Raw genomic sequence first — 14,318 nt, 5'->3', positions numbered from 1 at the left:
TGGGGATATTAAAATACCAAATCAGGGTGTCGAAGTTCAGGAATGACAGGACTGGTTACAGTGCAGCTCTTCCCACAACACTGATGTCAGTGGCCTCCTCCTTGACCACAGCTTTGGGTTCAAAGCCATGTAGACTCCAGGCCTGTTGCCAGATAGGTTTTCAGAGTAGGACTGAAGCGCTTCTGCCAACCCTTTGGCAATATAATCTGTCATGGACTCTACCTAAGCTTCAGGACTTGTTCCTCCTCTGCCCCTTTGCCACCAAATTGTTCTCTGTCCCCTCTGTACCCGGTCTTTTTCTTCCCTTCTTTTTCTTTTGTCAGGTCGTTTAACTTTGAAGCCTGTTGCACATAATGAAACAGCACCCAGCCTTCAGTCACAGGACCTGTAGTGAGGGTAGTAGGCAAGGGGTTGAGTCTTTGAATATATGACGAGTACAATACTAGATGTGACTAGACTCTGTCTGCAGGGAGCTGCATAGACATGACGTACTTTGTTTCAGGCAGCTAAGGGAATCCTCATGAATTTATCTTCCTAACAGGAAAAAAAAAAAAATCCAGAATAATACCAAAGTGGCTGTCTGGATTTAAAAAGGTCAACTATAATTGAGCTCAGGGAATGGTCCCACTGACATCCACAATCAAGGGAGCCTGTATGCATTTAGGTTTGCAGGATCGTGACAGCATCTCATTCCGCTTCTGTTAAAGGGGGAAAATTCCCATTAAATAGATTGGTGGCAGATCAGTGCCAAGAAAGCTTTTTTCTGCAATTGTGAACTCTTGTTTCTCAATCGTAATGATCAAACATAGCCATAGTCCTGCAAACATTTACATACACAGAACTCATTTAACATATAGCTTAACTGTTACTAACACAAATACTTCCATTCCTACATCAGAATTTTACACTGTGAAGTAGAATAGTATTCCCATGAAGTAGGCTTATCCTGAACATGGAAACAAGCAAACAAAATTAGAGTGTGAGGAATCACAACATATTTTTATCTGTTTTAGCAATTACATTCTAATTTCAGTAATGACACCGGACTTCAGACTAGTGCTGTAGTTTTGACAAAGCGACAAAGCTTTGCTGAGATCAGAGAGGCATCAGAACACAAAATTCAGCCAGTAAATCTTTCCTGTGGAGCACCAAGGGTTTTGATCTGAACCTATGGTGTGACTATTGCCACAGAGCGATGAATACCATAGTAATTGTTTAGTGAAAAATGCGTAAGTAGAATCATCTGCAAAAACATTCAAGAGAATATATTCACCACATAATTAGGTAGTGCCTGTGATAGTTCCAACGTTCAGTTCATTTAGGGCATCATCCTGAGAATGCCTTCGAGCTGGAGGAACGGCCTTTGAAAGGGACGTGCCTGCAGGATCAGGCATTGTATGGGGAACAGCTGCTTGTTTTCTGTTTTCTCCTTCTTCAGATCCCACTTTCATCATTTCACTCAGCCTACTCACACAACCTCCTTTCTCCTGTACTGGTGTCTACAGATGGTCCCGTCTAACTCGCCTCCCTACCAGTTTGTGAATTACCAACTTACACACGTAATTGCCCACGCATCCACATGCCTTGGGTGAAGTGGAGGTCCCTGGGACGTTGTCATAGCGAGAGGGGCGGGTGAGGCGGTGAGCTGGCACAGCGAGCTCTCAAGTCGGCCCTCTCTGACCTTTAGCCCAGACTTCAAAGCCCGCCGGCTGTCTCCTGCTGGAAGGAAGGGCACCTGGCCTCCCCAAAATTGGGTTTGTAGCACTTCTGCTCTTACGCAAATTATTAAGAGCTTCCACAATTAAGTTGCAAAAGCGCTTCGGTTCGGGAGAGCATCCAGCCCTCCAGGAGCCTCGCTGCGGCCGGAGCCCAGCGTTCCTGGCCAGCGACCGGTAAGTTGCCCCACTCGAGGCCCGGCTGGCCACCAAGACCTGGCTCCACGCTCACATCAGCCCCCCCCTGCCCGCCGCTGGCTCCACCGCCCGCGCCGGTGCCAGGTAGCGGGGCCGTGGCCCCACGCCTCCGGGCGCGACCTTCCCCGTCCCCTCGCCGGGGAACAGCTGCGCGGGGCCGGGAGGCCTCTCCGCTCACGGCCCCTCGCCGGGGAGGCGGCGGCGGCCCGGGCCGGCGGGGCGGGGTGGTGGGGCGCCGCCCGCCGCGGCCGCTGGGTGTCGCCCTCGCAGCGGGCACGGCGGCGGCGGCGCCACCTCCGGGGCTGCCCGGCCCGGCCCGGCCCGGCCCGGCGGAGGCGCCGTGGGAGACGGTGGAGCTGTGCCCGGCCCGCGCCCGACGGGCAGCCCGTGCCGCGGGGGGAAGCGCAGGTGAGCGGGGCGCTGCCAGCACGCGTGGGCCCCCGGGAGCAGACCCGCGCCCACCCGCCGGGGTTGCGTGTGGCTGTGGGGAAGGCGGGGGAGCGCGTCGTGGCGGGCGGCGGCGGGGGCCGGGCCGGGGCGGTGCGGGGCGGGCGGCGGGCAGGTGGTCGCGGAGGTGGCGGGGCTGGAGCTGGGTGCGACGGCCCCTGCGAAATCAGTGCTCGGTGCCCGGAGTAATCAAAGTGTTTCCTTATCACGGCCCCGGAGGAGGGTCCGGGGAGGGAACCCCCCTTTCGTGTACACACGAACTCTCTGGGCTGCCGCATAGGTACAGGAGCCTCTGTCTACTACTAGGGCTTTAACTGCAGGTTTGGGGGTATAAACAAGGAGCCTTAGCGCTCTTGTTCCAACTTTTAAGGCCGCGTCTGATGAGAAATGGAAATCTGGCTCAAAGTCATCCTTCCTGTTGTTGACATCACCTGAAAACTCTCCTGAAAATATTTCCGCTAGTTTACTGCAAACAGCAGCCTCCCCTGAGGTCTCAACACCTTGTGAGTATACACTGGCTGCTGGTAGAGCTCTCTGATTTTAGAAATCCACGGCTATGGTGTGTAATTGTTCTGGTGTTCATTTTATTGCAAGCATTAATAAAGGGCTTATCACGCCCTGGGGTGTTGTGTGCATTACAGCATAGGCTGTAGACAGTGCTCTGTTTTTAAAAGGCATAACCGCTATCTTCATATTTTTATAATTATGTGTGAAATGATTATTTATGTTTCTGTTTGGTATTTCTGCAATACGCGTGACCAAAAGGATAGGTTGTTTGCTACTGAATACCCTTCATTTCACAGGGAAAACACTGAAAGGGTCTTACTGGCAGGTAGATCAGTGAACCTTCCCCCCATGAGTTGTTTAAATGAACCTAGAATGTCCTACCAGTCTTAAAGGAGCAATCTGTTGGGAAGACCAGTAAATCTGTCTCTGTTCAAAGATGGAAGAATGTAACAAAGACTAAATTCTTATGCAACATTAGTTAGGCATGGGCCAGATCCTCTAGTAGGACTGTTTGAGTGCATGGCTTATTCTGAGGAGAATGTTATTTATCTAACTTGCTTGCTTTCAATGTGATATGTCCAGGTGTGCAGCTAGTTTTATAACAACTTATTTTGGCAGGCTCAAGTTCCAAGTATTGTGTAATCTTCATTCTCTAGATACTTGGAAAGCCAAGTGTTTCTGGAGATGTGTAAGATCTGCAGTTGCATTGCAGACCACAAGACATGTCGTAATGACACTAATGCAGAACTTCATAATGATTTCTGAGCAGAAAATATTAGTTGCATCCACTTCATGTACCAAAACTACAGTTGGCTGGCTGCATAAACTATTAGGCACCTGCCTCTAGATTTCAGTGAGAGGTTAAGGTCTATACAAATCCTTATTTAGATGCCTGGTATGTAGATGATGTATGCCTCTGTGTCAGTGAGGACCTATTAGTCTGCGAGAGTGGATGGGAATTCTGTAACAGTCGTAGTCTCATTGCTTCTCTCCCTGTTGTTTGTTTGAAAAGAAACTGTAATAAAATTCAAAAGTGGCTTTGAGAGGACTCAGTTAGGAAAGTTTTCACTTTTCTCTGCTTCTTGATATTTACCCAGACAGTGCTATCAACCTCATTTAGGAGACTGGCTTTGAACACTAGAAATGAAATATCAGTAAATGGTAGGTAAAATTAAAATAATCAACCTCCTGATCATCCAGGTGCTTTTCTTCAAGCTTTTTGCAGAGCTCTTTTCTTTTTTGGTGAACAGAAACTGTCGGAATCTGGCTCCTCAAATGGGGCTCCAATGTTTGCTGATACACTCTGGTTGCAGCACTGGGATTAGCATCCTGCCCTGTCACAGGTGACATGTTCTAGAGTTCGGATTGTCAAACTTATGGTGTTCTTGGACTTGGTGAGATGAATGATATCTTAATAAATCAGGTGCTTGTAGGGTTTGGTAATGAGTGATTGAGCCTCGAGCTGCATTTCTCCATCTATCTTCAGCTTCACCTCTGCTTGACTTTGCCAGTGAGTCATTTAGTGATGTAAGAAAAAAAGATCTTGCTGCCCCTTACTCTCCAAATCTGTATAATAGGACTAACAATATTTATCTGTTTGGATGGGTGGCATAACGATGAATGTTTGTAAAGCACTTTTAGCTTCTTAAATTAATTATACCATCTGACAACTATGTTTTATTTATTTATTTTCATTAGTCTCAGATTTGCAATTCCTCTTTTTCCCTCAACAGTTAGGACTTTGGATGAACTTCCAGAGAACTCATAGTCGTATCTTTTCTTAGAGATACGGCAGTGCAACATGTCACTAGTGGAAGTATTTTATTTAAAACCACAAATGAGGTACCATATTTCACTGGCAGGTTTGGCCTAGGGAGATATTTGTCAAAGGCATAAATGAATTGTAATTGCTTTGGGCAAATAAAAAATAGAAATAAGTCATTTTAGCTCCTTTTGTTTATTAAGGAGTGTAATATGTGACTTCTTCAAAAATGATCCAACCAAAACCAGAAGGTATAGAGAGCTGCACTTTGGAAAGACCTCAGCCCATAACAGTATAGCAAGGGACTAATTTTCTTTCCTGCCTCCTGTCCAGCTATTTTGAACCCAAAAATCACCAGAATAATTTCCGAGTACAGTAACAGCAAATATTCTTGCATACCATCACTAGCTTGTGGACCCTTTAGGAAGAGCTTAGTTACTTCTCTGGACTACTCCGCTCCCTGTTAGCAGGTGCTGCTGAAGGATAGTTTGTTATAGTATATTGATAGGAGTTGTGAGAGAGAAAAGTAAAATCCCCTTTGTCTTGCTGTGACCTTTCAGTGAATTATGTGTAATGGCTTCTTGCTAAACTTTTTCTTCTCCTCTTGTCTGTATTTGGTTTGTCTCATGCTGCCACTCAAAAGACCATTGGGCTTGTGAAGGCAGGCGTTCAAAAGTTAGGAAGAGCCAGAATAAACATGTGTGAATTCCTGGCTTATTTGTTGCATAGCTTTCAAATGCGTGCGTGTTGGGATGTTCTCCCTGTATTGTTTCCTTGAAGGATGTGGTTGTACATGGCACAGTGATGCTCTGTATTTGCATTTTTTTTGTTTTCTGGAAAAACCTTGAAGTCCGATTGCAGATGTGCAGGTCTTGATAGTGAAGCAGGGAAGGGTGTGCAGTACTTCGATATCAGAGTGAGGAATGCTGTCCAAAACCAGTGATGAAATGGCTGTCAATTTAGAACACATCTTTGAGAAATGTGTGATAAACGAAACATTAAGGCTGCACAGGACTTTGAGGTTAAAAGCAATCTAGCACATTACATCAGATTCACTATTAGAAGTATTGAAAGACGAAGATGTCCTGTGAAAACAGTCCTGTTGTGATAAATGAATCCATGTTGGGTGGCCTAACCAGTACTTGAATTCTTGTATTATCCAGTTGTGGAGGGATTGTCAGTGATGTATTTCTGATACAATATTGAGTGCATAGCTAGCTCACGATATGGTGCAGAACTGTAGATCGCTGTCTTGTTCTTACACCATTTTACTTCTGATCCTCTGCCAGTGATCCTGCCGTGTGTGGCATGGAATTCAAGGTTCTTGCAATCAACGGGAAGACCCTGTCTTACTGCCAGCACTCATGTCTTCCTGCCTGCTCCTCTGTGGCTCTTTTCTTCCCACTCCCCAGACCCTCTGCTGGTCCTTCAAACCCTGGGTGCATCTCAGCCAAGCTGTGGCCATGGGGGAAGCTGGCTGTGATTGGGGATGGGATTTGGGCATGTCTGTGGGAAGTGGTGGATGGAAGTATCTGGTGTGAATGCCAGGCGAGGGTACTGGGGCTGTGGGGTAGCTGGGGTGTGATGTTCTGAGCATGGACACCCTGATGAGTTTTCCCTAATCCTGAAGAAAAATTTTTTTGGCCCTGTGTTTTTAATCTTATGTTGTGCTCAAAAGCATATTTGGAGTACTCTCCAAATTATGAAATCTTAGCTCCTTCAAATCCTGGTGTAAAACGAGCTTCTTCTAATGGCCTGTCCCTTACTTTTCCTTTCTCTGTCATGACTTGCCTTCTTCCCCACCTCAACACCGTCCGTTTTTGCAAAGCGAGCCACTGAAGGTAAAGTTTTTGGGTACATGACCTGGCATGGTGTTGGATGAAAGCATTTTCATTTGCATTATGGAAAATGCATTTGGATTTAATGGAAATTAATTCCATAAGGGTGTGCATCTTCATTGTATCCATATTGTAGTGGGATCATTTTCTTTTCCAGTTTGAGATGCCGATTGCTTTAAGCCAGTAAGGAATATTTTCTGTTGGCTTTAACAGCATCTGGAATGTGACACCTTAGCAAGATCTGTTGCTAGTCTGATTATATTGTGCTGATACACTTCTGAGTCAAAATTCCCTAAATTGTCTCAGATGGATCAGTCACTGAGTAAAGTGCCAGCTTTATAAAATAAAAAAGCACCATGAATGTATGGTAGTCATATATCAGCTCAATATTTGAGTAACTTTTTAAAGGTGATGACAATGAATCATTTTAGGTGTGTTTTACTTGAGTTTGATGTCAATACATGCGCCACGGTTGCAGAAATTGCAGCTGGTTCAGAGTCTTAGGCAGGATGTGATCTTTTCACCATATCACTGTTGTCTCAAATAGTTGCACTAATGTCTGCAAGGCATACCCATTGCTTAAGTCAGTTCATTAGTATATTGTAAAGCTAACATACGAGCTTCTGGACTTGTCAGGGTTATGTCAGATGCCCCCCCAGAAAAGAGATTGTGGAGGATTAAATATTCCAGCCCTTGAACAGATACAAATTTGCTTCAGCACAGGACATGGTACCACAGTTTTAATGTGTGATGATTTCTTCCAGAAATGTGGTACTTTTCTCCAGGAACAGCTGTTCAGTATGGTTGAATGCCCTGCATTAGTGCAGCTATAGTTTAAGTCTGTCGATATGAATGGGAGACTGTAGCGTGAAGTAAGCGGAAGTGTGAATTTAAAGTACAGTATTTCATTAATGAACAATCAGCTACCAAGTCGGATTCTTTTGTTCCACTGTAAGATTACACTTAATCAGTTTGGAAAAGCCCAGGTTTAAGAAATCCTGACCTGGCATGCACTGGGTGAGGCTGTCATTCATTTCACTTTCTCTGATGTCTTGACTGGCAAGTGGAGATGCCTCTGCAGATGGATAGCTTAGTTACCGGTATGCCTGATAAAACAGGACTGGATTTGAGGTGAATGAGGACTGGATTTGACGTGAATGAGGTTGTTGATCTTAGCTGTCTTAGTTTCTACTAGTCTCAAAATAAGTAAAAGCAAATCTAATTTATTTAGATTCTAGCAACATAAAAAGTTTTCAAAAACTTACCAAGTGATATAGATGCTTTTGACAGTACCTAACATTAGCTACCTCTCTGTGTGGCCATCTTCACAAATCACATTATTTCAGTTAACTTGAAGTCAGGGAGAGGTGGACATCTCTTGCTGACTAGGACAGGACTGTCCATTTGGGGAGATTTCTTTCAGTTCTTCCTGCATGGTGGCCAGCAGCTGAGCAAGACACCTGTCTGCAGGTACAATGAGCCTGGTTTGGAGGTGTAGGTGGTTTCATGGTCAGTCTGGCTAATGCTCACCTCTGTTACATTGGCTGCATTTCATTTGCAGGGAAAGATGGCATATATTCTCCTTAATGCTTTTTGCTCTTTTAGGGCATCCATGTCAGTGACTCTCTCAAGCTGAGGAGGGAATGTGAGTGAATGGGAAACAGGCTGAGAAAACCAGAGGACAAAGGCTAGGAAAACCACAGCTTGAAAATTGATTTATGAGAAGAGCCATTTCTTCTTACTTGTTTTGAGCCTGAGATCTGCTCGTTTAATCTGATGCCTTCTAGTATTTCTCCAACCCGATTTTTCCTCTACTTAATTATGTCCTGCCTTTGATTGTCTTACTCCTTCCTTGAAACTCTTCTAGTTTTGCTAAACCTTTTCCAAATGAGAGGGCCAGAGTTACAACTTTCAGGATGCAGTTGAACTTTTTAGACAGCTGAATAGCGGTGCTTTTGTTTGTATTCTCGGCAGTAATAATTTTTAGCACTCTCCCTGCTTTTTAACTGTGCTGATGCTTTCATAAGGACAATCCACTGTAAATCCAAGATCTCATTCCTGAATCATCTCTAGAGCCCATCATTATGCATATGAAGTTGAGGTGGTTTTTCCCACCATGAATACCAGTCTGTGTTTAAATGGTGTTGAATTCTGCCAGCCATTTTACTGGCTGGTTATTTGGTGGTGTTAAGTTCCTCCATATCTCTTTGCAGTCAGTGCTTGCCTCTATCCTGCATAATTTAGTATTATCAGTGACTTCTGTCATTTAACTGTTGTAATCTTTCCCTGTCCCCCTGTGATTCATCAGTGAGTATATTGAACACAATCTATTCATAATGCAGATGGCTGTGGAGCTGCAGGATTAGTGTCCCTGCACTATGAAGACTGAATGCTTCTTGCTTGTACCATTTATTTGCTGTCTATCTGGTTCTCTATACAGATGAGGACTTTTCCTGTTATTCCATAACTGCCTAGTTTTTATAATACTGATTTTTAAATTTTTTTTTTTTTTTGAGCAGCCTTCCTTCCTTTGAGGGGCATCTTTGGGGATTGGACACAAGTTACTGTGGCTTGAGGAATAATTTTACATCAGCAAAGCTGTGGTAACAGGCTACGTGCAAACTCACCACAGATGTGAAGTAGCTTAATTTAAACATCTTTCTTGTGTCCAAACAATCAGCATTAAGCCCTAACTGGTCTACATTACAATCACATCCCAACTTGCTTCATGAAATTTTCAGTTTTGGTAGTCTGTCTGGGATTTAGTTTTGGTCAGAGTGCCCTGGGTGAATTCGTTTGACAGGTCTCAATAAAAACTTGTTTAGAGTAACTCACTTCTGCTTCTCATTTTTCCTTCCAGACCCTGTTGACTATTTCTGTGTTTAGGCATCCCTTGCTTATTCAGAAAGTATCCAGTCCTTTCTCAATGAGAATTTTACGCTTTGTTTATCATCTGGAAGCAAGATGGGACCCAATGTGAAAAGTGAATGGCAAGGTTAAGAGTGCTATGAATACTTGCACCAAGTAGCAAGCCCCATCAGTAAGTTGTAGCAGAATCTGGAGGTATAAGCTCTGGTTCTTGGCACAGTTTCTTAACTGAAAAAAACCTGTTTTTAAAAAATGATTTCCAGATTCATTGTGTGCCTGTAGGAGTAACTTAAGTTGAAAAAAACAAACCCCAACTTTTTTCTGCCTCCTCTCAGTTCTCCCTTATTTCTGCTCACCAGCATATGTGCTTGAGAAGTTTAAAATCAAACTTCTGGCTTCCACATACTTCATTACTCTTTCAGAGAATTTAGCCTTTCATGTCTATAACTGTGCAGGCATACAAATGAGGATGTTGCTGCTTCAGTTACTAGAATCGTGTTGGGTTTTTCTTCTTCTTTTTGTTTTTAATCCTCAAAGTGGAATACTTGGCATGGAAGCTAGAAGCTTATTTTATTCAAAATCTAGCATCCAGAATTTGGATGCACATATTTCCAGCTTCTAAGAATAATTATTTTTGAAATATTGTATTAATATGAATTTGCTTATGTATCGTATGTGGTTTTGTACATCCAGCAAGTGTCTGAATATAATTACATGGGATGAGCTGGTTTTGGTAACACACAGGCAAACCAAGAAAACAGGTAGCAGTGCATTCAGTAGAACTGAGCACAGCATTTAAAAAAAAAACATTTTAAAGTTTTATATAGCTTTATATAAAGCTTCTCATAATTTGAAATTAAGAATCTCTCTTTGACTGAGATGAAGCAAGTGTTGAGCGACTCATTAGGCTGTGGTGTAAACCCAGTTTTACCTGGGACCTGGTTTCAGCGTTTCCCAGAGATGGAACAAAGACTGTCAGTGAAATGGCGATCTTGCTCTGTCTTTCATTCCTCTGTAGCTCTCATGAAACACACAGTTACTCTGCCTTGGTGGAAAAAACACTAAATGCACTTTTCAAGTAAACTGAGCCAGGGAGGGTTAGCAAAGTACAGTGATACTATGATGAAATTTCTTAGCACACTATTAAATGTGTGCTACAGTGCTTCACATTAAGATGATGGATTTTCCTATCATTCTAGGGAGCTAATATACTGTCATCCTTCCAAAAATACTAATATTTTGAAATGCATTAACCATACAGGCAGTGTCTCCGTCTGATTGTTATTAATAAATTCACATTTTAAATGTGAATATAGCAGGCAAGCATCTGTTGCATGTCTGTGTTTTCTACTTGTAAAAAACAAACAAACCCTCACTTGATTAGTTCTCGTGCTTCAGATTTTGAGTATGAATATTTACTCTTCTGCTAACAGCAAAGTTTCTTGTGGTTTGTGTATCTTAAACTTACTAGTTCTCCAAATATACATGGTCTTTCAAAAAAAAAAAAACCAGGATAGGGCAGAAGTGTCCGGAGTGCAAAAGTTAGCAGATCTTACCAAGTACCATTAAAAAATCACTTCTCTTATGCTCTGTAAATGGGATTTTCAGGCCTTGCTTAATTAAAGATCAAGAATAAAATGATACTAAAATAATTACTCTTAACAAAATTCTCTTGGTTTATACTTGAATAACAGTATTGCCCATAGAGAGGTAATTATCAACAACTTGTGTGCAGTAAAATTATAATTAGTTTACTGTATTAAATCTCAGAAGGGTAGACCTGAAAAACAAAAGCTTCAACTAGTCTTTGCATTATTAGATAGTTTAAAGATGAATGCCTATTATCCTGGGCTTTTTAAAATTAATTTTTATGCTGTATTTTGTAACAGCAATGCTGTATCAAACCTGATTTCCCTGCTTGTGTGACTGATCTAATTTAATTCAGTGACTGTTGATCTGAATAAGACTCAAAGAATGTGTCTTTGTATGTAAAACACCTTCCCAGAGGGAGCTGTAGTAGGCTTACACTTAATATAAAAAAACAAGAAAAAGGAAACTAATGTTTGTTTTTCCCTGTCTCATTGTATAATGATTTTCAGTGAAGTTTCATATTCCGTGAAATTAAATCTGTAGCCAAGATGATATGATATTGGAGAGTTTTTATAATTCAGCATGCTGTTGAAACAATAGGCTGAGTGTTTTAAGGTGCAGATAGCCTGACTAAAATGATGTGTGTTGCAAAAGTAGTTGCCATGCATTTTCAATAGAGAATGTTCAGCAAAGAGATACTTGCCAAGTCTGCATGCTGGGTTACAATCACAGGAGTAGTTAACAAGATAAAGAAAATCTCGGCTTTCTTTCTGTTTACAAAACCAAGCTTTCTGGAAGGACTGGAAAACAGGAATATAAATATATAATATGCTTGCCTCCTCTTTCTTCCCCTCCTTTCTGCCTCCCTGTATCAAGCCAAAAATAAATGGGAAGACTAACTGTAAGAAAATGGCACTAGAGTAAATCCTCCTCATCCTTAGTTTCCTCTCTATGTCTTATACACTATTGAGAGCTGACGGTTGTGTGGCAACACAGCTCCTGTGATAAGGTATGATTCAGTCCTGTAGTGCTAACAGAGCAAAACTATGCTGTAACTCTTCCTTAATCCAAGGATGGATTGGCATAGTTCAGGAGCGAAGCTTGATCCTGTCTGCACTGAAATGCCAACATGTGTTTTAGCCATATTAGGCCACTCTTCTGGTTTTATGGTAATTAAGTTGTCCTTAATCTTTTCTCCATTTCATTTTCCCGTTCAAAATTCCCCTTCATCTTGTGTCACTTCCAAAACCTTTTCTGTATTGTTCCTCATCTTTGTCTTCTCCCCTCTTTTGTTCTAGATGTATTCTTGTATCTTTGATCTGGGAATCATCTGGTTTTCTTTGATCTGTTCCTCATCCCTTATAAATCTTCTGTTGTTTTGCTAGTTGTGCCTCCTGACAGTGGTTAATGAGTGCTGGGTCACCACTTTGAACCCAGACTAGCTATGAATAGAGCAAAAGGTAGTTTAACAAACCTTTACAAAAGAATTTGTGAGAGTATGAAAAAGGATTTGTGTTCCTCTCCCAGGCTCTTCCAGGTGCTCTTTACCAGGTCGGTTGTTATGACATGTCTTCTGAGGCTTTTTAAAAGCTTTATGTTGGGGGTTTTCTTGCTCATCCTCTCTTCTAGGCTTTATCTGTCTCAGTTTGCAATCTCATTTTTTTCTGCTTTCACTTCAACTTTAGTAATGTTTGGTCTTGGGGCATATTTTTCCACCTGTGACTTCTTTCAACTCTGTCTACTCCAACATCAGCAGCTCATGGGCTTTTCTGGTTGCTCTTCCAGCTTTGCTAGGCTTCCAGTCCTTAACAGCATAGTGGTTTTTTGATAACACTGGTCTACTGTGTTCCTTGGTAGGAGTGATGGTGAAGGAATATCTATTTCTATCTTTTCAGACAGGAACTGCTGCCTTCTTGAGATTTTTGTTGTTGTTTTTTTTTTTTGTATGTTGTAAAAAGTGAAAATGGGATCTCTCTGGAAAGAGTGTCCTGGAATATAAGAAGCACAGGGATGCTGAGCTTCATGAGGGTAGGGAAGCAGGAGGCCAGGAGGAAAATCCTGCCTGGTTCTGCGAACACAGTCCAGGAACATGACGTCTCTGTACCATGATCCAGCCCTTCTCTATTATTCCATCATCATTTTGGGGTTTTTTTTTGCTTCATATTTCCATTCAGGACCAGGGCAGCCTTTGGGAGCAGATAATGTGAATATTCTCTGTGTGTTAACACTATCTTGCACAATCTGGCCTCTTGTAAAGTATGAAGGAGACTCAGATATGCTGAAAATTCAAAATATTTATTAACAGTAAAGCAGGTACACTAAACTGCATGATCCTTTTCAATACTCAAAATAAGGCCAAAGCATCTATTTTTGGCTATAGAGAAATTAGAAACATAAGGAGACTGAAATGGGTGCAACAAATAGCGTCATCCTCCATGGTTCCTACCAGTGGCTGACCAACGAGGTGCTTGCACTAAGGGATCCTGACTTTACCAAGGTGCCGTAGCCTGGCCTGTGTAGTGAGGCTTTTCCAGATTTTCCCTTCTTACAAACTGTGGGAAACCACAGCATTAAGAAGCTGAGTCTCTTTAAACCCAGCTTCTGTTCCCAGAGAGATGGCTTCCAGTGCAGGGTTGCTCCTTTGGGTTCCTGCAGAGCCCACAGGTGTGCAGGAAAAGGTGGGGGAACAGGGAGCAGTGAGGGGGAGTGGGGGCATTTGTGTTCCCTTTGCGCTCTCAGCTCCCTGTACTTGACACAACTACAAGTATTTCTGGATGATGAACCTGTGACTTCTTGTGCGTAGCCATTAGGGCAGAGTCTTCACCAGGAGCAGAGATTCTGTCCTGCAAGAGGAACAGCTTTCAAGAGATGCAGTCTCTGTAGCGTAGACTCTTTAATCACCTAAAAATTATGTTAGTGGTGTTCCTTTTTATCTGTGTGAAGATCCAGCTCGCATGAGAAATTTTTATTTTACCTGGCTGGGTATCACATTTCAATGCAGCAGATGGCATGTGTCTGGCAAGTAAGTGCCCCTTGGTAAGAGAGTAAACATAGTGAGAATATACCCTAGCCCATCGGTATTTTCTGAGGTCTTTTGTAACATCAAAGCACCCTTGCGCAATGCTCATTATGGTTACCTGATGCAAGATCCAAGGTTTTGTGATACCTACTTTCTTCTGTTGTTCCTATGCTTGTACAGCTGGCAAGATTCTCAAGAGATATATGGAAGAGCGATGTGATACTCAAGGTGAGTTGTGTTAATGGAGCTGTAGCCTGCCCTGAGAGAGGTGACATAAGATTATCTTCAGTTACTTGGCCTGGAAGTACTTTGTGTCGATACATAGCTTTTTAAAAATAATTAACTGAGATCCTAGTTTGCATTATATGTAGAAT

The 14,318-nt window shown here is 42.6% G+C and overlaps 1 protein-coding gene across 2 annotated transcripts in view; it reads left to right on the top strand.

Moving 5' to 3' along the window:
- Positions 1-2,728: 2,728 nt before the first annotated feature.
- ANKRD6 (ankyrin repeat domain 6) overlaps positions 2,729-14,318 on the top strand; it is a 114,485-nt gene continuing 102,895 nt past the window's right edge. For both annotated transcript variants that reach the window (XM_074819559.1, XM_074819558.1), the window contains exon 1: positions 2,729-2,863. The gene's annotated coding sequence lies outside the window, so the exon portion shown is untranslated. The remainder of the gene's footprint in view (positions 2,864-14,318) is intronic.

This window comes from Strix aluco, chromosome 3 (assembly GCF_031877795.1).
Source record: "Strix aluco isolate bStrAlu1 chromosome 3, bStrAlu1.hap1, whole genome shotgun sequence".
Taxonomy (NCBI): domain Eukaryota; kingdom Metazoa; phylum Chordata; class Aves; order Strigiformes; family Strigidae; genus Strix; species Strix aluco.
Note: the sequence above shows the minus strand (reverse complement) of the source record. Positions and strands in the feature narration are given on the sequence as shown.